The 25,061-nt window shown below is 40.6% G+C and overlaps 1 protein-coding gene across 7 annotated transcripts in view; it reads right to left on the minus strand.

Moving 5' to 3' along the window:
- Positions 1–18,641, minus strand: part of LOC105926725 (SH3 and multiple ankyrin repeat domains protein 1) — a 64,223-nt gene extending 45,582 nt beyond the window's left edge. For all 7 annotated transcript variants that reach the window (XR_004929546.1, XM_036132013.1, XM_036132012.1 and 4 more), the window contains exon 1: positions 18,418–18,641. The gene's annotated coding sequence lies outside the window, so the exon portion shown is untranslated. The remainder of the gene's footprint in view (positions 1–18,417) is intronic.
- Positions 18,642–25,061: the final 6,420 nt, after the last annotated feature.

The following is a 25,061-nucleotide window of genomic DNA, read 5'->3' on the forward strand; positions in this document are numbered from 1 at the left end:
TAAATCCTGTCTGCAGTTTGATGGTGTGAAGGACACAGCCAGTATGTACAGCAGGGCACTTTGCCTAGAACTGAACTTTTTGACAGAGATGCAAAATGCTGAATGAGGTGGAAACGAGACGATGGCCTTGAACACACCATCTCATGGTGAAACATGGTGGTGGAAGCATCATGCTATGGGAACACTTTTCTGCAGCAAGAGCATGGAAGCTGGCCACCACATATTCTCACTCTCAGGTTCCCTCAGCGTCACAACTGCAATGTTTTCGTTAAATGTTGTTTTTTTTTTACAAACGCAGACGTCGGTGCACATCTGTGACGTATGTGGCTGCGTCGCTGGCATCATAGACATAATATAAGAGTAGACGCGTCATTGGGCGGGTTCTGCCTATGCTGGGATGCGTCAGAGCGTCCGCCATCTTAAATGTGGCAAATCTGCAGTTACTCAGTCACTTAAACAGTATCAGAGGGACTTTAATCTCTGAATATACTTTGTATTCGTGGTATGTTTTTGTAATATTACAAGTTTATTTTTGTATCCCTTTAGCTTCATTCTCCTGAATTTATTATCCTAAAGAATAAAAATATTTAACATAATCTAACCTCGCCCCGTTACTCCAGGAGTGAAATAATTCTCCAAACTATGAATATTCTGGAAATGTTCCCCCTTAATTCTCATAATATGATGTTTTTATCATAACATTATCACTTTTGTGTTTGTTTGTTTGTTTATTTTTACTTTATTGACCTAGGACTTTTTTTCCTCATATTATTAATTTTACCTCTTTAATACTCACCCAAAAAGTCTGTTCCTAAAGGTTCATGTGTGACGCGGTTTAATGAATTAATGAAGACCATAATGTTTAGATTTAACAAATTGATCCTTATATTCATAACACATACACACACACACACACACACACACACACACACACACACACACAAACACACACACACACACACACACATATATATATATATATATATATATATGTGTGTGTGTGTGTGTGTGTGTGTGTATTTATTGCAGCTCAGGAATGAGGCATCTTCTCTGATCCACGTTCACAATAACAGAACTCAACTTTTTTCTGCCACATACAATATGGCGGTGACGATGACGTGCGAACCTGCGCCCTATGACGCGTCTACGTATATGATGTCTGTGGCTGGCATAGCCGTCTCACGTCTGCCTGAGAACCTACGGAAAAATCCTCAGTGAAACTAATAAAGGAAAAGTTGTCTCCCTTCCCTGAACAAAGAATATAAATATATGACGCATAAGTTTCGCTATAGATGTCAGCAAAATGCACATAACTGCAGACGTTTTGCTTAAAAGTTGTTTGTTGTGGACCGGAATCTCGGAGCAACTCAACTTTCTGAGACACCTCAGGTAAAACCAGGGCAGGTGATGGTAATTTGATTCTATTTTAATGGCAACCAGCCGGTAAAACATTTGGTTGCCATGAAGATTGACGCTGACTGGTGGCCAGACATTACTGTTGAGCACCGAGTCAATGGATCCATCTTGGTTTTAGGATTATACGACTGATGCTGCTCCTCTCCAAGGTGCCGTTTAATCTCCCAACATCTGATGGAAGACAAAACTTTTCCCCACATCCTCCAGACAAGAGAAAATCATTGATTTATTTTTTTTTTTTTAAATACATGCGATGACTTTAAATAACGTATTACTTGTTTAGAACAGTAAGTCTGAACAAGCATTAGGAGGAATTGCTGGATCTTTCTGGGAGAGCGGTGATCTGGAGGCCTTGACATCTACTAAATCAAAGCTGCTTTGTTAATGCATGCTACACGTATTATATGCATATTCTGTTTATCCTGCGAATTTGCTTAGATTGCAGTTTTAGGAAAAGTAAACGCTGAATTCAGCTTTGGTCGTGCTCCAACTTTCAGCTGATGCAAGTCCTGCTTGTGCTCCATCAACTCTGCACAATCAGGACACAAAACCCGAAGGCATCAGTATTTCAGAAGGGGAAACTCTGTCCTGACATGTATGTTTTTTTTTTTGTTAGGGAGGATCTAGGACTCTGATTTAAAATAAATATTTCCCTTCATCCTTATGAATTGACATCTAAGCAGAATTGCTGCCTCGGATGTCTTCTTTGGACTTCTTGTTTTTAACTTGGCCTGAATGAACCATGTTCTTGGAGAAAAACTGATTAGCAGCAACAAACAAGCAACTTTCAGTTCCTCTTGCAGAAATGTATTTTTATCGCTTCGTTGGACGTCCCATTTCACCGGTACCTCCTTTATGTCCTGTTTTTTTCCCCATTGATCCAGATCTGGCCGGCTCGGTGCCCACGGTCGCCTTACTGGTGCAGAATGACGCATGGGGATCTCCCAGTATGTGACTGGCAGATGATGCTCTGAATATCCGATGAGTTGGCAGTTGAAGTCGGGGTGTATCAGGATGGACAGATGGATCAGATGGATCCGCAGAGACGCGGCTGGAATCAGGACACATCCAGACTCATCCAGACACAGATCCCCGCCATGCAGGCGCTGCCGTTGGTGACGAGTTGTGTTTGAGGAATAGTGAAGCAGTCGAGATGCGAGGTTGACTCAGTCACAAGTGACTTTCTGCATAATCTCTGCTCTCAGTTTTTTCTCCTCTAACAATGCTGTGAAGGACAAATGACCGTCAGCAGCTCCCCGACGTGTAAAAACCTGTGTTGGAATAAAAGGTCTTTGACTATGATAGATTACTTTAAATCTTCATAGTGACACCTGGCCTGTCAAATTCAACTTAATTAACAGCAAATCTGATAAACTGTATATAAAAATCTGCAAAAAGTTGGTTCTAAAACATTTTTGAGACACCTTTTGATTTATTTTTAACATTCGACCCTATTGGCTGCACGCCTAACATCAGTAATAGACTGACCAGAGTTAATGTTTTAATCCTCCTGACATTTACTCCATTTCAACCTTTCACTCAGTGGTGGCTTGTCAACAGGGGGCGCTAGAGCACCACCCCTTTAAAATTGCATGAAAAAAAAAATACAAAGTAAACATAGATGACAAAATAAAAAGTAGTTATTGTTTATGTTCTCATACAATGTCTCTGACGTTTCATTTTTTTGCATTTCCAGTCCTTTTTTAAATTAATTACCATTTATTTTTTGTGTGTAGGCTTAATTTTAATGTTTCATTGATTCATCACAACTGATGAATGTGTATGCTTGTAAACTTTTGACTTCCATGTGACTTCATGCTCGTCCTAAAACACGAGTCCGACAACAACGACGACAAGACAGGAGAGAACGACCCAGCAAAAGAAACTCAGCAGATATTTTTCCATCCATCCAGTCAGTAGCTTTACCAGCTTTTCCTTTAGTAACTAATAAATCCAACCACATCTTCAGTCAGGTTTGTTTTATTTGTTGCTCCTGATTGAAGCAAACCTAATTTGTCCCAAATCATGGTTCTTATACGGTTACACCCCTGATGTAGGGTCCATGTGAAGCACGTGTCAAATTCAAGGTCCGCGGGCCGAATCCGGTCCATCAAGGCTATTTCTCTGGCCCTCATAAGCCAACAAAGGCATATAATGTCATAAAGTAGAGGCATATCTCCTTTTAAAGTGTATAAAGTGGCTAAAACTGAGCCTCCTGTAGTGAATGTTGAATTTTTAACTGTGTAGTAACAGCATCCGGCCAGTTTTTCAACAACACATTAAAACAACCCAGAAATGCCTAAAAAAGAGAAAAAGTGATGCAGAATCATGAGTTTAAAGTGTAACTCACCACAATATCAACTTTTTTTGCAGGTAAACTGTATAAAATGGGCTTAAGGTGTTACTTTTATGTTACCGTGCATTTTTTATACATATTTTATGTGAACTGGAATGAAATTAGGAAATCAAAAGTATCATCTATACACGAGCAACCGGCCCCTTTAATGACTTCATGATGTCAAAGTGGCCCAACACAGAAATGCGTACTATAACCCTTCAGATTGTGAATATCTCCATATTATATAGATGTGAGAAAATCTCCTGTCAGGTATGTGAGGGTTATTTCTCCATATTAGTTGCAGGATATAACCACTTTAATAACTTTAATATGTCACCTTGGCTGTCAGTTTCCAGTCTTTGATGCCCCCATCTAATTTACTCCAGCCGACCTTTATCCTGTCTTTCTATTGCTTAGCTGACATCTGTTCACTTGTCATGAATGAAGCAAAGATTAGAGGAAAAAGCTAAAATAGTTTTTGGTAGAACATAATTCGGTGGGTTTTTGTGTCATGAAACACAGCAGAGAAATTAAATATGGATTATCAGAGCGGGATTTCACAACAGTTTTAAAAAAGTGCGTGCGATAAAGATCAAAATCTGCTCATTCTGCTTCACATCACAGGAGGCAGAGGAACGAGTTGATCAGCCGCTGTTTGCAAACATTACGCCGTCTTTCGAAGAATTCGACGGATTTTGAGGTGTTTGACTCTGAAGACCTCAAAGCCGTGATGGATGCTGCTGCAGACGGCGATGCTGAAGTGACGAAGACAAGGTTCATCTTCAGATCTTCCTCTGGGATGAATCTGCTTACATTGGTGCTTAAATTTGTTCCATCTGCCTGGTTTCTGTGCGTATTTTAAAATGGCGTCTAAATGCTGTTTTCTGCGTGTAGACGAGGCGATCTTCAGGTATAGTGGCATTTCATGCAGTCTGAGCTCATCCTACTTTAGCTTACAGAACCTATTTTTACTTTTTTTCTTCCTCCCAGTAATACTGCAGTGATGGTATATCTGCCTTAATAACCGGGCTAAAGTTGTTACCTTCAGCAGCTTTTCTTAGCCGTTTTCATGCAAAATGTGCATAAATCTTCCACAACAAATGACACCAACAGTGTAAGGAACTGTTTTTTTATGAAATAATTTTTTGTTGCAAACTTTTTTGACATAATTTCTGACAAAAAATTAAATGTCCAATTGAAGAACATGCATTAAACCTATAAAAATATAGAATTTCTCTTCTTTAAAAATCTAGTTGGTAATATATCAATCAATCGACATACATAGGTAGCTCTATTACACATAATACTGTAATATACCTGCTCAGGTTGTACCCTGGACAATGGATGGATGGATGGATGGAAAAATAAAAAGTAATAATAAAAATGTTTTCAGGACAAATTTCCAAATCCCTTAATGTATAAATTGTGGCTTTATGGACATTGAAGATTATCCCTGATCCAAGCCTGGTCAGCTCATGTCTTCCTGGTCAGTGTGTATCTGCAAGTGGAGCATTTTCTGGTGGACGGTTCGCAGTGAAAAGGAAATATCTTGTATTGAAGATCACCTTTGGACTTTTGCGAGTGGTTTGGATGCTTCACATGGTTCCCATTTCAGGCCAAAAGCTTCTGTAATTAAAAGCTGACAAAGAACGGCTTGTTAACACCCTGAAGTTGTTAATGCTATCGTTCACGTGCGCCGTGAGGGAATAGAGGCGGCTGATTTATGAACAAAGTCTCATTAAATATTGAACGGAGTCGAGCATTCACAAGTCAAGATAGGGAACTGGGGGGAGAGGCAGAGAGTAGACAAGAGTCGACTAATTGGGATGTAAGAGCGACGAGGGCGGGGGGGGGGGGGGGCACACAGGAGAGAAAGATGGAGTTATAGTTTGCATAAAGCAGAGTAGTCAGATTTAGGAAGAAACAGGATTATAGTAGGAGCGCCGAGGCTGAACACAACAGGAGAATAACAAGAAAAGGAAAGTGTTATATTTAACTGGGGTAATTAACTCCAACCACACCTCCTGAAATACTCCCCTCACTAATTATAGATGCAGGACCTGATTTTGTCTTAATTCAGCTGCTTTGCTCTGCAACAATAGCAGCTCTGTCTCTGCTCCTCCTGCAGCCATCGGGCGAAAGGTGGGGTCCACCGCAGAGACACAGAACAAGCAACCATGCACACACATTCAGAGAGACCCAACAGTGACAGAAATAGGAATTCACGGGTTATTTATTAAAAGTAGCTGCTTTAAAATATATCATATAAGAGATTTCCTTTATTTGTGAACACAGTTGAGTCCACCAGGTCGGCTGTTTACTCATGACCCTGCTGAGCTTTTCTTAAATCAGTTTACGCCGGCTTTATTTGCGTTTCCAAAGATGTGGTTAGACTTTGATGATGAGGAGCCCATCTTTCTAATCTCTCATTTGTAGCAGTGGGTGGAAATAAAAAGGAAGAACTGGATTGGCTTTGTTCCTATTTTAGTGACAGAAAGTAAAGTTTCCTGTCTCTCTTTCCTGTGGGGTTCATCAGGGCTCAGTTCTTGGTCCTCTTCTGCTTTCCTCCCTTTAGGGTCCATTTTTTAAATTTTCTTCTCTCAAGTTGTGAGTTAGACAAAATGTAACTAATTTGAGAGTAATTATTGACTCAGATTTTAAATTTCATCTACAGATCAGCTCTTATTTGCAAAAAAGTTTCTTTCAATTAAGGTAAGTAGCAAAACTTTACTAGAGAATAACACGCCTTTATCTCAGCTTATCTCACGACTATAATGCACTTTATGCTGGTGTCACTCAAGCATCTCCATCACGTCTTCAGCTTGTTCAAAATGCTGCTGCCCGTCTTCCTACTGGCACAAAGAGACATGAACACATCTCACCTGTCTTGGCTTCTCTTCCTTGGTTTCCAATATACCAAAGAGTTAATTTTAAAATGCTTAAATGATCTTATTCCTTCTTACCTCTCAGATCTACTGCGGTCATATCTTCCCTTGCAGGGCCTTAGATCAGCCAATCAGCTGCTTTTAGTTGTCTAAACTAACTGGAAATTTACAGATCAAGCCTTTTCTGTTATGGCTCCCACTGCCTTTAAACATTAGACGGACATCTTCACTTTCTGTTTTTAAGTCTCTTTTTTATTTTTATTTTCATATCTTTTGACCAGTTGTGTGTTGGCATGCTCTCGTATTGTCTTTGTTTTATGAGCGTTTCGTATATCTGTTGGATGTCTTGCTTTTTATATTTTATTTATTTATCTTAGTATGTACAGCACTTTGGAAAACTTGCTGTTTTTAAACGTGCTTTATAAATAAGTTAGATTTGGATTTTGAACTGTTTGGGGTGTCATTAAGTCTGGCTCTTGTATTTTTTTAAAAAACATTTCTTAATTTGGAGACAACTGAGTCAAAGACCTCAGGTTCACAGAGTGGATCTTTCTTAATTTTTTTTAATGTGGGATTATGTGAGTTGTGGGTTCAAATCCCACCCTGGTGTCTCTCTGCACAGAGTTTCTGCATTCTCCTTGTGCATGCACAGGTTCTCCCTGGGTACTACAGCTTCCTCCCACAGAGTCCGACAAACTAAATTGCTCTTAGACAGGAGTGTGTGCAGTGGTTGTCCTGTGATGGACCCCGCCTCCTGTCCAGCGCCTGAGCTCATGATCCTGCAATGACAGCTAATATAGAGAATATACGCATGCATGGGATGGAGATTATATCACTGCAAAAACAGCTGCATTCATTTTACACTATTTTCACATCTTTACGGGTGCAGATAAGTGTGGATGTTTTGCAGCTTCCATTAAAAAGAATCTTTACTCGTTTTATTTTCTGTTATGAGGAATGAGTTGCATGGAGAAAAGACTTAACTTGATTAAACTGAAACTCAATAAGAGACTTTACTAATGGGTCTGAGTTGGTATGTTGGTCTTAACGTATTATTGAAAATTGGTGATGCTTCTGTATTTATAACAATACATTTGATTTGTTTTCTGTCTTTGTTTTTTTTCACAGACGGAGGTTTTATACTAGCTCATCACTGCAGTTCCCAGTAAAATGTGAGCGATGGTGCTGCCTCTGTATGTTTTGTATCAGTGCTCTAAGACACTATGAAGTTCCAGCTCAGGCTTTTCTCCCTGTTTTCATGCACTAAAAAGCCTTCATATCACTTTAATCATTGCATTAGACTGCACTATCAATCTGTTTTCCTGAAACATCAATTTTATACACTTTATTGATTTTCTCTTGCATGTGTTGACAAAAAGAAGCTGCTTTGTTGGAATGGGCTCCTCTCAGCCTCAGCCTTTTACTCCTAATGATGAATATCATCATCGAGACACACCTTTCAAAATAAAATCATATACAACTTAATCTGGTGTGCAAAATAAACAAAGTTAATGCAGAGAAGAATATTTAGTATACAGCCATATACAATACATTAGGCTATTATTGAAAAGTTCATTTATTTTAGTAACTCAATTCATTAAGGGAAGCACATTATATAGATTAAAACAGAATGGTGATATTTTAAAGCCTTTATTTATGCTAATATGATTTTTCCACCTCCAGCTAATAAAAAAATATTAAATTTACTTTTTAACTTAACTTTTTAACTTTTTTTCAAGCAGAAATGGGGGCTTGATGAAAAGTATGTTTAATACCTGCTTAAAGGTTGTTTTTTCAGTAAGTACTTGTAATCTGACAAACAAGAAATGCATATTCTAATTTATTGAGTATGGCTGTGTGTCGTGGTTCTCTGCCCTGGGCGTCATCCCATCAGGGGGCAGCACAAGTTATCCAAAAGTTGCACCCAAAACATGTTTTCCGGTGCTTTTGTTTGTGTTTATTACCACTGTTAACACCTTTTTAGTATACATGGTATTTGCCAGTACGCACGTCTCCGCAGAATATTTGAGTATGTGCTAGGGGTTTAATGATCCGTATATTTGCACTGAAAATATCCCATACAGCACGCGTACTGAACCCAGCGTTGTTTTCTACCTAAACCCATGGAGGATGTGGAACTAAGAGATCAGGGCAATGTTCTGTGGGGAAACTTTAAAAAGCAACACCAGAACTAAACAGAGAGGACCACAGACAACATATAAGAGTAGACCCCGCATTGAATATCGCGGTGCAGGAATTACGGCTGCCATCTTGGGGCGGTCAACCTGCTACCCTATCCTACTGATTCAAGCTGAACACACTAATGATGCCTCAGCGCTGTGCGGCTTATTTTTGTTTAAATCGACTATTGACGTCAGGGCTCAAGGGACAACTTTTCACACGTAAGATGAACAGATATTGTTTACATTTTTGATTAGAATGGGATTTTTCTAATATTAGGTAGAGAGATGCAGGTCTACACATGGATACTATGAACAGAGTCCAAGTTTTTGTGACTTAGTCTCTCCAAAATTGCATCTGCTCTGTGAAGGCATCAGAGCTTTAGACATTAGTTAATAAACAGCATATATATATATATATATATATATATATATATATATATATATATATATATATATATATATATATATATATATATATATATATATAGTTTTATTTCTCCTCTTTCATGTCAAACATTTGCTTTAAACTCTGATTCCTACCAGAATTTATCAGTGGCAAATATTTCTTTTTTTTTTTTTTTTTTTTTTTGCATTAATGAGCCACTGAAAGGAGACAGACATGAAGCAGAAACGAGAAAACGCCTTTAACTAAAGGAGGTCAATAGCTCCTGTTGACTTCTCATCACTTGAAGCCATAATGAGAGTGTTTAGGTAGATTCAGAGAGCCGCGGGTCTTCAGATGATGAGACAGACGGCGGGGAGATGGAGAGAAACCCATAAAGACTCAGAAACTGACTGATCATTATAATGAGGACAGAGATGGATGCTCTCCTTGAGGAACCGGACAGCAGGAATGAATTAAGAGCCTGTGAAGGTCAACAGTGACTTCCTGCTCATCTTTTGCCTTTCCGTCTTTCCTGAAAGGTTTTATTTTGCACAGTGTTGTTCTTTATTTTCCCCCATAGAGAGGATGAGACTCACCGAGGCTTTCCGCACTAAAACGTAATGCAATAGAAAACAATGCAGGCTTTCCTTTCATTAAATCATGCGGCATGTGCTTCTAAAACATTACGCTGTGACTTTATGTGCTTCCCCCTCCTTCAGAGGCGCAGTCCCAGCACAATGCGCCATGCAGGCCTTCCAGGGTGTCAGTTTAACTTATGCTCTTCCTATTTCGTTTTGTCGGTCTGTCTCGCTCGCTCACTCTCCTCCAATGTAGGACAGAGCTTGTGTATAGATATATTTTCAGTGTATCGGTCCCCGGAAAGTAGAATTGGAGATCATCCAAGGAACAGATTGTCCCACTTTTACATCCTGCAAAAGTGGAGCGGCCAAGATCTGTCCTCTATATCCCTCTCTTTGACTGGTTCTGCACCCTTCAGCCTCGTTTGTAGCGCCTGTGGCGGAGAACGAGGACACTCGATCCGCACTCCAACACGGGATGGACGGATGGAGTGAGTCACCGCCATGAAGGGAGAACGGTGCTCGGTTTTTATATGAATGGTGCTAGACGAGCCGTGGGGTCTGGGGGGGGGGGGGGGTGCTCTGACGTAGGATTTTATCATCAATAAAGTGCAGAGAGCACTTTGGAAAGTTAACATGCAGCGTCCTGTTAAAGTAGACTCAAGTATAAAGTATGCACTGTTCTGCATCGCTCTTTCTTTGAAGGTTAAGATTGTAATGTGACTAAATATGACAAGGTTCAAGGGATATGAATCATTTTAAAGGCCCAGAAGGTTCTTGTAAAAGTTCTCCCATGTCCACAATCCTCAGTGTTGTATAGTAATGAAGTAAAAATACTTCACTACTGTACTTAAGTATATTTTAGAGTACTTTATACTTTTCTCGAGTATAACATTTTTTGATAACTTTTACTTTTACTTCACTATATTTCTGAACTTAATTGCATACTTTTACTCCAATACATTTTCAATGTTTGGTTTAGTTACTCGTTACAAAAAGAAAGAGAGAGAGACTCAAGCACGCAAGTATTTTGACCCCACCTACTAATTAACTGCTACAAAGTCGGGACTTTCCTGGGTTTGTTCATCACCACCAACAGGATAAGAAGCTGGTTCAGTGGTAAAGCAGGTTAAATTAACCTTGTGATATAGGTAAAGCATCTAATAGCAGAGAGTCCTAATTTTCTTAACTAAATGATACCTGCAACCACAGGTGTATCTATTAGCAAGTTTACCACTTCCTGTAGGTTAACTATCACTTTATTACTTAACCATGTTCTTAGTATACACCCCCTGGTCTAAATTTTGTCTGCATTTGGTTGTGTACAATGTTAAAGTGCATAGTACTGACCTTACTTGAAGAAGGAAAACTGAAAGCTTACAAAAAGGTTGTATTTTCTTTCTAAACTTGGTCTAAATTTCTCCTGCACTTGGCCGTTTATATTATTTCAAGTGAATTTGACTTTCAAAGTTTACCAACATCTAAAAAATGTCATTCAACCTGCATTTGCTTTGTTTTACTTTTACTTATACTTTTCATTACATTACTTGAGTACATCTATTTTTACAGTAATTTTCATACTTAAGTACAAGACATTTTAGATACTTTAAGACTTTTACTCAAGTAAAATTTCAGTCAGTGACTTGGACTTTTACCAAAGTCATATTTTGGAGAGGTACCTATACTTTTACTTGACTCTGAGATTTCAGTACTTTATACAACACTGACAATCCTATTAGGAAATGACGTTTCACTCATGGTTTATTGTCCCAAGGTGAGTTTTTTTTGCATTTCTGAGCTATAATTGAAATCAATACTGGTTAAAATCGGGTAAAATTAACAATATTGCAATCATAACCAGTGCATTTACTCTCTATTCAGCCAGATACTGAGTCAGCTTGCTCAGCGGGGAGGAGGAACGAAATCCAATGTCTTTTAATCAGCTGCGAATGCGCCGCTCATCAAACACAGACATGATACCCTGGTAATCAGCCGTTAAGTGGATAAATAAAATAATTAGCCCTCTCCACCTTTTTCACCAATTAGCATCCTGCAGCTTTCATCTGAGCTCCAGCTCCACTCCTCCAGGAAGCTTCAGAGGCGCTCCGCTCGTCGAGGGTCCAGGCAATTATGCAGCCATCGTCCTGGAAACTCTGACTCTTAACGCAGCTTTGGGGCTTTTTTCATGTTTGTCATATGGATTCAGCCTCTGTAGTTGGTCTGGAACCGTTATCCCGAGCGTGGCTTGCTGCGTGGATCTGATCAAAGTGGGCTATCTTTCCTCCTTACTTTGGATTTAATTGGGTCAGGCTGAATGTGCACTGATGGCCTTGCTCGGGCTAAACTAGGCTGGATGGGCCGAGAGACCTGAGAGCAACACAGATTTATGAGCGAACGTCCCCCGCTCTATTTTAAAGTGCCCCTGCTGCACGTAAACATAGATAGGCCTACTGAGCCCGAAGCTTCGTTTTCACCCACAAAACAGAAAACCCTAAATCAGCATCGATCTCACTTTCACGCTTTCTTGCTCAGAACCTCGTTTCATTGTTTGCTTTCGTATCGACAGAGGGAAATGGATGCAAGTTTTCTATGAATTCATCTTAAAACGCTACAGCTTCATAGAGATGTACCAAATCAATGCAGAGAGGGAGCAACTCTGCACAAAATGAACGATCCACATGTTCTGCTAAATGCTGTAAAGCAGGCTAAACGGCTTTTCTCTGTGTGCTGACTAAAAGTCTGGATCGCTTTCAGCTTTCTGATCCTTTGTTTAAAAGTATTCAGACACCCTGAACCCTTTCACACCCCAACATATTCCTGTTTTAGGTGTGAAAAGTGACAGAAAGCTGAGCCAAACTGAAAAGAGGCCTTTGGATTCAGCTCCTTTTAGTCAGATCCCCGAAATAAAATCAAGCCCAACCAATTCACTAAAAATCAGTAACCAGAGTCCAGGCGGGATTAATTTAACCTGCAGCTGTTCTGTTTCTGTCCTCTGAGGTTCTTTAGAGAACATCCAGCATCATTGAGCATGTTGTCACGTTACAGCCTCAAACGTCAATTAATTTTATCAGGTTTCTATGAGATGGAACAACAGAAAGTAGTGCATGAATGAGAAAAATAACAAGGCCGTTGTTATTTTTTACTAATAAAAACCCCAAAAATGTGCCGTGAATTGAACTACCGCCTTTACTCTCATACCCCTAAATACAATCCACTGTTCTGGTTCCAGTCTCAAAGGTTCTTCAGAGAATCCAGCATACGGGTCAGGGAGGAGGTTCTGGTCCAGTTTACAGCAGGTCAGGTTCTACAACATCCAGAGCTCTGATCATCATGTGGACCTGGAGAGAGGATGGACCACCTGCAGACCTACCAGGACATGGACGTCCACCTGGACTGACAGGCTGGACCAGGAGAGCATTGATCAGAGAAGCAGGAGGACCATGGTGGCTCTGGAGGAGCTGCATAGAACCACAGCTCAGGTGGGAGAAGCTTTGGACGGGAAAGAAATTCATGTTGTCACAAGTCCAGGTTTCCCATCAACCGTGTTGGGAAAACAACAAACATGTGGAAGAAGATGCTCTGGTCACACGAGACCAACATTTAACTCCCTGAGCATTTATGTGCATTTATGTTAACCGTAGAAAACGGCGGCAGCGTCACGCAGCAGGGACGGTCCTGACTAGACCTAAATCCAACAGAATCTGTGACTGAACGTAAAAACTGACGCTCACAGACAGAATCTTGCTTTATCCGATTAAATCCAACTGCATGGCTCCCCTTTCAGATTTAACATTATTTATCTTTCCTCTTCCACTTCATTAGGTGGTGCAATAGCACAGAATCCTGTTCACAACATTGCTGTTTGTGGTTGTAATGTGACAAATATTTAAAAGTTTAAAGGGTAGGAATACTTTTGAAACACTTAAACTGCAGATTTGTTCATCTGGAGGATTAATCAGCAACGATGGCTGCTCTTTAGTTTATATCAGTCAACTGAACACTAATGTTTTCTTTGGTTGTTAAACCTTTATTCAAAAAAGGGAATATCGTTGAGACACTCATTTAAAAGAGAGACATGTAAGTCACGTTATGCGCATTAAACGTAATTCAAACATCATCAAAGGGAGTTAAAAGGTCAACCTTCAGTTTTTCGACCAGATTTACTCGCCGTGTTTCAGGGGGATATTTTTACTCATCCCACGGCTCGCCGCAGAACATCGGACCTGACGTACGAACAAAGCAGCTCACAGAGCGGTCAGACAAACACACACCAGTGCCGACGTAAACAGGCTGTCCATCAGTGACAGTTTCACTTACCTGCCGCGTCCAGAGGCCTACAGGCAACGCTGAGGGACAGAAGGCAACAAGTGGCTAATAAATGCTGTTAGACATGGCTAACAAAGCGGGGGCCGTGTCAGCGCCTGTCAGGCCCAATTATGCTTCATCCACCCTCCATGTAAAGGAGCTTAATCAGATCAAGCATCGGGAAAAAACACGTCCACTTTCACTTTAAACTAGTCTTCTCCTGACAGAAGAACGAGGATAATCTTCGCAGGAAAGAAAACGTCTTCAAACTTCTCGGCTTTTTCAAACCTGAGATTTTCAAAGTGTTCCCAGATTCAGAGAATCAGGAAAGTACTTTCAGCCCGTTCACAGACACAGGCCGCCACGTATTGGCTGGGATTTTATGCGACGGACCCACAGGAAGTAGAGCACCATGGTGAAAAGTGAAAGCTCCCCTGAGTCAATACTTTAGAATGATGTTGTATTAATATTACAGATACGAGTCTTTAAGGGTGTAACTCTGCTCTGCATGTCTAGAGTTCATTCTACTAATAAACTGGCAGGAGAACATCTGGGAACATCAGCTTTTAAGTCCTGCCTCAGATTCTCAGCTGGATTCAGTTCTGGACTTTGACTAGGCCGTTCTAATGCACGAATCTGCTCTGATCTGAACCATCCCATCATATCTCACTGCAAAAACAGAACTTAAAATAAGTAAAATGTTCTTAAAATTTGTGTATTTGTCCTTGATTTGAGCAGGTAAATAAGATGATTTGCCAATGGAATAAGATTTTTGCACTTAAAATAGGAACAACTCATCTCCATCATCTTATTTCAAGTGCATTATATCTAATTATCTTATATTAGGGGTCAAAATACTCATTCCATTTGCAAATAATCTTATTCACCTGCTCAAATCAAGGACAAATACACAAATTTTAAGAACATTTTACTTATTTTTAGATCTGTTTTTGCAGTGCTCAGAGTGGAAGGAGAACCTCCACCCTGGTCTCAGGTTCTCCTGTCCTAGATTTGAATTTATTTATTTATTTCAGACACACAAGTATATAAAAAAGACAGTATATGTCCATATAACATTCATTAAAACAGTCTGAAAAAGGGTGTATTGGCAGAAGCAATAAGCTTATAATGCCCACCCTCCAAAGCCAATTTACTTTGGACTAGAAAGCAAAAGAAAAAAGGAAAAAAGATAAAAAGATGTCTACCGTTTATAATACATACCAACGTATGATTTTAGGAAAGGTATTATTCTACAATAATAACAGATTTAGCTCCATCCATCCTCCTACTAAACTCTGACCTGCTTCCCTGCAGAAACGTGTCCCTCAGCATGATGTTGCCACCACCATGCTTCACTGCAGGGTGTTGCTGGTGATATTCAGTGTTAGCTTTCGTAGCATTGTGCATGCTAGGCTAATAGGTTCAGTTGCCAAGAGGGCTGCTGCAGGGAAGCCAGTCTGCTGAAAAATAGCCCGAACTCTCCCAAATGACACCCTCACCCCACTACCTAAACATTTATTTATTTATAAGTTTACATATGCAAATAGCCTGTAAACTATATAAATACCTCTTTTCACCTTTTGATTTTGTTTTTTTTTGCGGCATTTACCACAGAAATGTCCTAATATGGCCTAGACTTGGCAAATAAAGTGTTTCTGATTCTGATTTTTGTCACTCTATAAAGGCCAGATGTGTGGAGAGTGCAGCCAGCTGTTATCCTGTCTGCACATCCTCCTACCCGAGCTGTGGATCTCTGCAGCTCCTCCAGTGTTACCATGAGTCTGTTGGTTGCTGTAAATTGATCAGAGCTCTGGGATGTTGTTGTTTTAATGAAACTGGACCAGAACTTCCTCCCTGATCCGTCTGCTGGGCCTCCATGATGCTGGATGTTCACTAACCGATTTAAATGCATCAGAGTAAAGGGCGTGAAGAGAGATGCACGCCGTTGTCTGGGTCCGTCACATAAAATCCCAATAATCGTGTCAAAATGTCAAAAGGTTTTAGGGGTGCTAATACTTTTCTAAGACAGCTTGAAGCAGGAAGCTGAGAAAATGGAGTCTGCCGAGCTGAAACACGATCGACCGCCTTCCAGGTGTGTTTCCTGGTGAAGCGCTCAGCCAGATTTATTAATCTGAGGTTACGTTCACGTTTAACCGGCTTCTTCACAGTTTGCTGACTTCTGTTTTAACGGCTTCCAGCGTTGCTTCAGCTCTGCCCTCCGGGGGAAACCCTTTCCATAATAACGTAAAGCGTGCAGAGTCAGGAGAAACGCGTCCTCGCTCATAAAGAAGCACCTTTACAAACAACGAAGCTCATTAAAACAAGAAAACATTTACTTTTATTTACACTGCAGTGTTCAATCACATGAAAAATGTGTTTTTTTCCCCTTTGTGTATATTTTGTGGTGTTTTTCCATAAATCACAACCTAATGCATAACATATTTTATGCTTAATGATCTGGTTTTGGGTACAGCTTCCTAGGTGGACCTGATTTAGGATTATTTTTGCAGGTTTTCTGTAGAAATACAGTTGCAGTGTGCAGCTGATAGACCTACAGCACTGAGCTGTCACAGGAAATAATCCATCGGTTTGATGGGGTTGTGTCCAACTGTAATATCTCCACCAAACCCCCGGAGGACTGCAGGAGCACACGGCGCCGTCACATCTGCTGCTCCTGCCCGGCCTGATTATTGACTCCCAGGCTTCCTGCAGCGATTGCAGAGGACAGAACAGGCCCGGGCGGCCAGAGCGCTCAGCGGGAGACGCAGCCGACTGCAGGGCACAGAAGAAGGCAGCTGTGGTGCAAACAACCCAGATTTATGCTGGGAGTTCTGGTCAACATCACGTATAATCAGCCAGCCCCTCCTCCATAGATGACGCTGGCTCTGTTTGCTCCGTTATGATCAATTGTTCTGTGTTGTGAGGAAGTCATTAATCTTTCTCTGCTCACTCTGCTCCAAATTGGCCACTTTTTCCAAATTAATTCCCCGCGGTCCAATTCTCCAGCAGAGAATAGGCTTTTAAAGTCGAGCGTTGCTGGTGTTGCGTTAAAACGTGTGCGGTGGCTCCTAAGAAGCGCAGTCAATTATGTATAACAGGATGAACGAGTGCAGAGAAGCTGCTGCTCAGCTCCGGGTAAAGCCGTAACCCTCCCGGTTCTGCCGGGCCTGGGATAAACCGGATTGTTGTGTGCAGCTGAATGTGCACGAGACTGGTCTCTGGGGACGTGAGAGACGTTTCCACCTTTCCACCAGCTGACATCCTGCAAACTGCATGCAGGCAACAATTTCAGCGTGCGAAATGTGAGTGTTGATGAGCTGCCTGTTTGGTTCCTCTCACCTTTTCCTGCACAGCAACGCCGCTTTGGTGCAAATATGAAAACGAGGATTATATCAGCTTTTTGTCCTGTGCATAAACTCCCAAACAGAGTCAAACATGTGGTTCTCTGGCTCAGCCGTCAGGCCTTTTGGCTAGAAACGCCCCCAGGTTTATTTATTTACCTAGATAAATATTTTCTCCTATTTTTCACAAGTATGTTTCTCATTATTTCAAAACGTGATGTTGTTGAAGGCTTGTAAGTGTTGTGATTAGATGCAACTAGAGCAGGAACGCTTTGGCCAACATGAACTTCCACATAAAATAAAGGGACTTTTAAACATTTTCCAACAACTTCGTCTTTGGCCTTTTTTTGCTGAAAGCAAGAAGTGAAGATGGCCGAAGCATCAGAGGAGCGTCTAAGTGAAAGAATAGAGAGGACTAGCTTCCATATTCCTTTTTCCCACTTTCCTCGCATCCGTGTCAGGTCATAACCCACTTTGTGTCGGCAATTAGTAAAAAAGGTTCAATTATGATTCGTAGTGAACATGGACCTACAGGATGTGAACTTCTAACTAGTCACAAGGGAATATATTATGAATATTAAGTTAAATCCAGCATTAAAGGCTTGTTTCTTTGTTGGTTACCCCCCCCCCCCCAGTGACGCCGCCCACCAGCTCCAGTAGAACATCCTGTTAGTTTTGCTCAGCGGTCAGGCTGCTGTGGAGTAAAACGCAACAATAAGGCAGATTTCTGACGCCCCTTCTGCCCCACATTGTTCTTCCCCCACACCTACATTAAACATGTGAAGGAGACCCCCGCAGGACGCGTGCAACCCCCCACTCCCTGCACAGTTTCAGCCGCTCCCGCTTCTTCTTGTTGCTCGTTCTCCTGCTTCTGCTCATTTCATGGCTCTCTGCTTTCTTTAAAGTGAATTTTCTTTAATCTTTTGGTTTGCATCAGTCTGTTTGTGTTACAGAGGTTGCAAGCGAGCAGAAATAAAGTGAAATACCTTTCAGTCTGGTTGTGGTGCTCCTTCTTGTATCCTCAGTGTTTGTCTTGATGAACCATAAAAAAAAAGAGTAAAAAAATAAATAAAAAAACACGACCAGAATTTCAGAGATGGAGAAAATTGAAACAAAAAACAACAAACTGGTTCAAAAATCACATTTTCTCCTGTCCTAGTGAGCCGTCCTGAGCTACTGTACTGTTTCCTTCACACACTCTTTCAACTCCTCTCTGCTCTGCTGGAGCTGCTCTCTCTCTCTCTCTCTCTCTCTCTCTCTCTCTCTCTCTCTCTCTCTCTCTCTCTCTCTCTCCATCCTCCAGCAGGATTCATCCCTCTCCGTCACTCTTTCTGCTCTTCGTTTATGGGCTCTCCATCAGTTTCCATCCTGCGTTTCTGTTTCTTGCCCCCATGATCTCCTCGTCTCCCCTTCTCCCCGTCACTCTGCCTCGTTCTTTCTGTCCGTCCTCCCGCCACATTCCCTCGCTCGTTAATTGAGCCACTCCATCAATCAGTTACTCTTGTCCTGTCATGTGTTTCCTGCTTCCTGTTCATTCGAGTCAAAGAACTGACCACTTTGGGGTTTTCTGAGGCGTTCAGGTCACTGTGATTTCCACGGTGGCTGTACGCAGGTTTGTTTCTGTGTGGATGTCTCACGTGTCTGATTGCAGGGTGAGACAGGTGACCTCGCAGCTGGAGCTCGTTGTAACCAATCAGGGGGAGCACAAAGAGGAGTGGATCCTCGGAGGCAGATGGCAGATTCTCTTTCTCTCAGGGTGGTGATCAAGCGTCTGTTATTTGTTGCGCTCTTTTTGCTGTTCTTGCTTACCTTTTGTGTCCTCCTTGTTATTTCATCTTTTAACTATTTATTCTCTGTCATTTCTCTCTTAATAGAAGGTACACCTGGTCTGGCGTTCTGTTAGCTGTGACATCATCAGGGGAGGCAGATCATCCTCTATTACCATCTAACATAGAAAGTACTCCTAGGTCAATGTGAGCTTCTGTGCTTTCTGTGTCTCTGCTCTGTCTTCTCTACCATAGAAAGTACTCCTGGGTCAATGTGAGCCTCTGTGCTTTCTGTGTCTCTGCTCTGTCTTCTCTACCATAGAAAGTACTCCTGGGTCAATGTGAGCTTCTGTGCTTTCTGTGTCTCTGCTCTGTCTTCTCTACCATAGAAAGTACTCCTGGGTCAATGTGAGCTTCTGAGCTTTCTGTGTCTCTGCTCTGTCTTCTCTAACATAGAAAGTACTCCTGGGTCAATGTGAGCTTCTCTGCTTTCTGTGTCTCTGCTCTATCTTCTCTAAGCCCCAGTGGGTGGAGGCAGATGAGCGTTCACACTGAGCCTGGTTCTGGTTCTGCTGGAGGTTCTCCTCCCTGTTAAAGGGGAGTTTTCCTCTCCACTGTTGCTTCATGCATGCTCAGTATGAGGGATTGCTGCAAAGCCATCAACAATGCAGACGACTGTCCACTGTGGCTCTACGCTCTTTCAGGAGGAGTGAATGCTGCTTGGAGAGACTTGATGCAACCTGCTGCGTAAAAACATTCACCGTTTTTAATCTTCTGCATGAGAACCGGGTGCCCTGGGCCTTCATTCCCATCCACAGACACTCACAGAATCAGCAGTCCCTCCCAGCTGCAGTCACAGCAGCAGATGTTCACCCTTCATGCCCAGGCATAAAGTGAACTGAGCAGGAATGAAGCAGGGCTGGGTTTGGGCTACCACAGGCACCTCAGTGGACCACAGGGCTTCAGACCAACTTTATTCTGCAATTACATGAAAATTAGACAATGACATCATTTAGGGACTTCTGTTAGGACTGCTAATAGCTACTTTCTTTATGCAGGAGTTGGCCATTCTGATGCAATCACTTGGCAGAAGAAGCAAACACCAGTGCATGCCAGATTAACATGCAGACACTCAGGACCTGAGGGTAATTTAGACGGACCAGAACCTAACCCACCTGATTTTGTAGGGTGGGAGAACGTGCATGGCTATGCAAACTCCACAAAAATACAATACAAATACAGCTCCACAACATCTTGTGACGGTTTTACAAAGGTTTCTACGTTTATTTTTGAGTGTATATATATATATATATATATATATATATATATATATATATATATATATATATATATATATATATATATATATATACATTTAGAGGTACTAGCCAGGTATCCTTCCTGACCAGTAGGTTTTTCCTGATATAACCGGTCATACAAGGACCCTAAGCTGCAGGGTGTAGACCCGTCAATACAATGAATAACAGTAATTTATTCTGAATACAAGACCATTCACACAATGATACTTTTCATTTTTTTATTGAAAAATAGTCCATAAATAAACAGAAATCTTCTCAACTAAAGGTGTCCATGTTTTTCCACAGTGCAGAAGTTATACACCCAATGGCTCCCACATAGAGCTGCCCCACAGCAAAAGCTGTGAATAAACACACAGAATAATATATAAAGTAGCATATAGAATTCCAATGTTTCAGCACACACAAAGCAAACATTACAGAGAAAGAAAATACAGGTTATGTAGTGAGAATCTTATCCAGCAGAAGAAGGAATCAATTTTCCCTTGTCGTCAGTATAGCAGACAAATTTTACATTTACTGTAAATGTATCTTTCATGAGGGAGCACATATGATTAGTCTTTAAGTTTCAACTAATTTTGGAAGTTAAACACAACTTTTGGCTCAACAATTTCACCAGATCCCAGTCTTCTGTGGCTGCCGATTGCATACATCCAACAACAAGATCATTATGATACTGACTAACACTAAATATAGTGCCGTACGGCATCTAAACGATTAGAGGTATTTGTTTTTACATACTACTGTTCTCTATCTATCTATCTATCTATCTATCTATCTATCTATCTATCTATCTATCTATCTATCTATCTATCTATCTATCTATCTATCTATCTATCTATCTATCTATCTAGCTATCTATCTATCTATCTATCTATCTATCTATCTATCTATCTATATTATATATTGATATTCTGTCTCAAAGACTGAACGCTAAACAAGGCTAGCACTCGCTAGTGCTAACTACTCAGCAGGTAAAAAGTTAACCTTAACTTGAACAAACTGGTTCTCTAGGCTGAACTAAAGTCATTAATACAGTCAATGGATTTTAAGATTATGAAGCATAGTTTCAACATCAAAATATGTTTATGTCATCCTTTGGGTGAGGTTCAGTGACGTCTCATCAGATGGTTGCCAACCTCAACATCTGGTCTCTTCTTTCATTTTTGACCAAATTCAACCCAAATTCTTTCCCAGCAGCAGATTCCCAGCATTAAGATTAAATAAAAAAAAAATGTTTTTGTGTTGAAGAATCTGTCAGGTGTTTTTCTTGCCATTTGCTTGAGCTGTTGAGAAACATGCAGCCCATCATGATGTCCAAATCTGCTGCACGGTGGGGCTAAATATGCTTTTATTTTTAAAGGGACAAATTAATGAAATGCTCTGTATGATCCGAAGAGTAACGATTTTGTAATGAGTGAACCTTAAAAGGACACCCCAGGAATTATTATTCATCCATTGTAGCTGGTTGTTTATTTATTTACTTTTTGTCATCAGTAGAACCTAAAGCAAGTATTTCATTCTTATTGCATTTACAAAAGCTCTATAGGTCTTTAGTCTGCAAAATAGCCAAATTGGGGAGAACTGGGCTATTTTGGATCACTAGATGGCGGCAGTGATTGCTCTGGTGCTTCCAGAGCAATCACTGGTACGTGTCGAAAATGCAACAACAGGCACAATTACCCCATTTAGGGGTGGTTGGAGGTGAACTTGATCCAGTTCACCACAGGGAGCCAACCTTCAAAGGTTTCTACATTAACAAGAAATAAAAGGTGATTGTGAAGCAGTATTTATTTTTTGTGATATTACATTTATTCTGTAACCAATAATAAAAATAATTAAACAGAAAAAGGTGTTTGTTTTTGCCAAAGGCTAAACTGTTTCCCCCTTGATCCAGTTGGGTCCACAGGGAAAAAAACAATTAAGACATCATAGAGAAGTTCTTGTTAGTTTCTTTGTAAACATTAAACAATAAGTGTTATGTCATATTTTTTTATTTTAGTAGTGATTACTTGATTTATTAGTTTTTAAAAATATCTTAAAACCAACATTAAAACTGTTGAGTTTGTTCAATTTTAGTCGTTTCTCATGTCAGCTTGAAGCAGTGATGTTCACTGACTTTCTATAATACTGTAAAAAAACAAAACAACTTAAATCTAAACCTTGTGAATTACATGTAAACCACTGACTATGTTTAATTTCCATATTTCACGGGTGCTTGTTTTGCAGTATTAAAACAAAGATGGATCCTCAAGAGCTGGAAGCACAGCAGCTGTCTCTGCAGGCTTGGGTTGCTGGGAGTCCTAGAAATAAACTAAAGCTGTTTGCTGCAAAATGTAAATAGGAAGCACAATATTTAGTGCCATGGGAATATGGTTCAATACTAGGAAATAATTAATTTCATAAAAATATCTAGAAACAAAACAAGTATTAGAGAAATTGGACCGTGCAGATGAATACCAGGAGCATTCCTTTGGATCTGCAGGAAATAAGGCATCAAGTATAATAAGTGTAACATCTCTGCTGCAATGCTGCAGCCTCTCCATCTCTCAAAGGACCACTGCTGATTGGTTAAACATTAGTGAGGTTGGTGCCTCAGAAACCAACACAAACAATGTGTTTTTTTCTAAACTTCATGCATTAAAATGCTGAAAAGTGGGCAGGCCTTTGTATTCTGCTCTGTTTGCTCTAAATAAAATGTTGTGTAGCCAAATGTGCAGCAAATGATCTTTTTGCACAAAAAAGTAAATTGAAACTTGCAGATCTGACCGAAGTACAGTTAACCTACCCGGCTGGTCACTCAGGATCAAACTGATTGTTTCCTGCTGAGAATAAGAAAAATAAAAAATAGATCCTTCTCTGACTTTTTTCAGTCATTGAAAGGAAAATCATAGAACAGACAGTCTCCTGCTGCTATTGAATTAATATTAATTTCCTCTTCTTTTTTTTTTAAAGTGGTTCATTTTTATATGTAACGATGATAAATAAATTTTTTTTCTAACAAATGTTGAATTCAGACCAAATTTTAGAGAGGTTTACAGAGTTTGGGCTGCAGCTGAAAGCCTTGGCAGTCGCGTCTGCACGGATCCTGATAATTCCTGTTTGTTTGTGACAAGCTCAACGTCTCACTGCTTCACCATCTGTGGCCCCCTGGGTAAAACTTCGGCTTTAGTCTCTATGAGTGGCACATGCATACGTACCAGCATCGCCCCACATTAACGCTTCTCACCTTCACCATTTAAAACCTCGAAGCTAAAAGTTAAGTGCGTCAACAGTGAGATAATCAACAAACCATTTATGTCTTTAAGCGTTTAGCGAAGTTATGAATCCATGTGACCTCACTGCTACGGTTTATGTAATAACTCCACTGCAGTGAACAGCGTTTATGCTCTTATCCTTGCGTTTAGGAGGTAAAAAGCTGGCTTAAACACATTAATGTGCAGAGCAGAGCACTCTGCTGCCCTTTGAGAGGAGGTGCAGATGAGTCCTACCACATCCAGCCTCTTAAGGACGCCATGAAACCTGCACTCCAACACTTGACGGGAGCTCTTGTAGCTGCTCTTCTTTAATGGTTGCGCCGCTAGCTTGGTGCGTGTTTGACTTGCTGTCATCCCATTTCTGTTCTTGCTGTGGGTTCACGGCCCGCTGTCCCTTTTTCCAGGGGAAATGTGCTCCCATCCCGCCTCGCCTTGTTAACCCACATTGTGCCGAACGCAAGGAGAGAAAACTGGGTCACGAGCAGCCGGGGTGCACGCAGCAGAAAGAATCGGCAGGGTTTTTATTTACTTTCTGTTAAATGATGTTTCAGTGAGTCTGACTGCTTTGCTGCAGTTAAAGCAGAGCCCAAAAAAAAAGAAGATTTGACTTATGAACCTGAAGCAACAAATCCCTGATAACACTGCAAAAGGGGAACTAAAAGTAAGTAAAATCTTCTTAAAATAAATGTATTTGTCCTTGATTTGAGCAGGTATATAAGATTCTCTGCCAATGGAATAAGATTTTTCATGTTATTTCAAGTGCAGTATATCTAAATATCTTACATTAGAGGTCAAATTACCATTCCATTGACAAATAATCAAAGTTCCTCAAATCAAGGTCAAAATACACTCATTTCAAGAAAAAATTACTTACTTTTAGTTTCTTTTTGCAGTGAAGCAATTGGAATGAGTGGTTCTGGAACTTTTTTCTAACGAGTGCTACGTCAAGAAATACCAAGTTCTGCAAGATTATTGATAAAAACATTAGCTAACATTGATAAGGGTTTCTCAAGAAAAAAACATCATGCATATCAGAAATTGCTCATTAGAGAATGCAGCTAGGTCAGATTTATTCTCATGTAGAATATTGTATTACCAGCTGGTCACTCTGTCAGGTATCCACAGTGGAAAGCCTTTAAAAGGGGCTGTGTAGTGTATAATGTACTGAAAGGTAACCCACATTGTGGGTTATACCTCTTATAATACCCTCTCATGGGTGCATAGTAGAGAGTAAAGGTCCTTCAGGTCACTGCTGATACAGGGCTGGTGGTATTCAGGACACTGATGTAAT

Source organism: Fundulus heteroclitus, unplaced genomic scaffold, assembly GCF_011125445.2.
Source record: "Fundulus heteroclitus isolate FHET01 unplaced genomic scaffold, MU-UCD_Fhet_4.1 scaffold_47, whole genome shotgun sequence".
Classification (NCBI taxonomy): Eukaryota; Metazoa; Chordata; class Actinopteri; order Cyprinodontiformes; family Fundulidae; genus Fundulus; species Fundulus heteroclitus.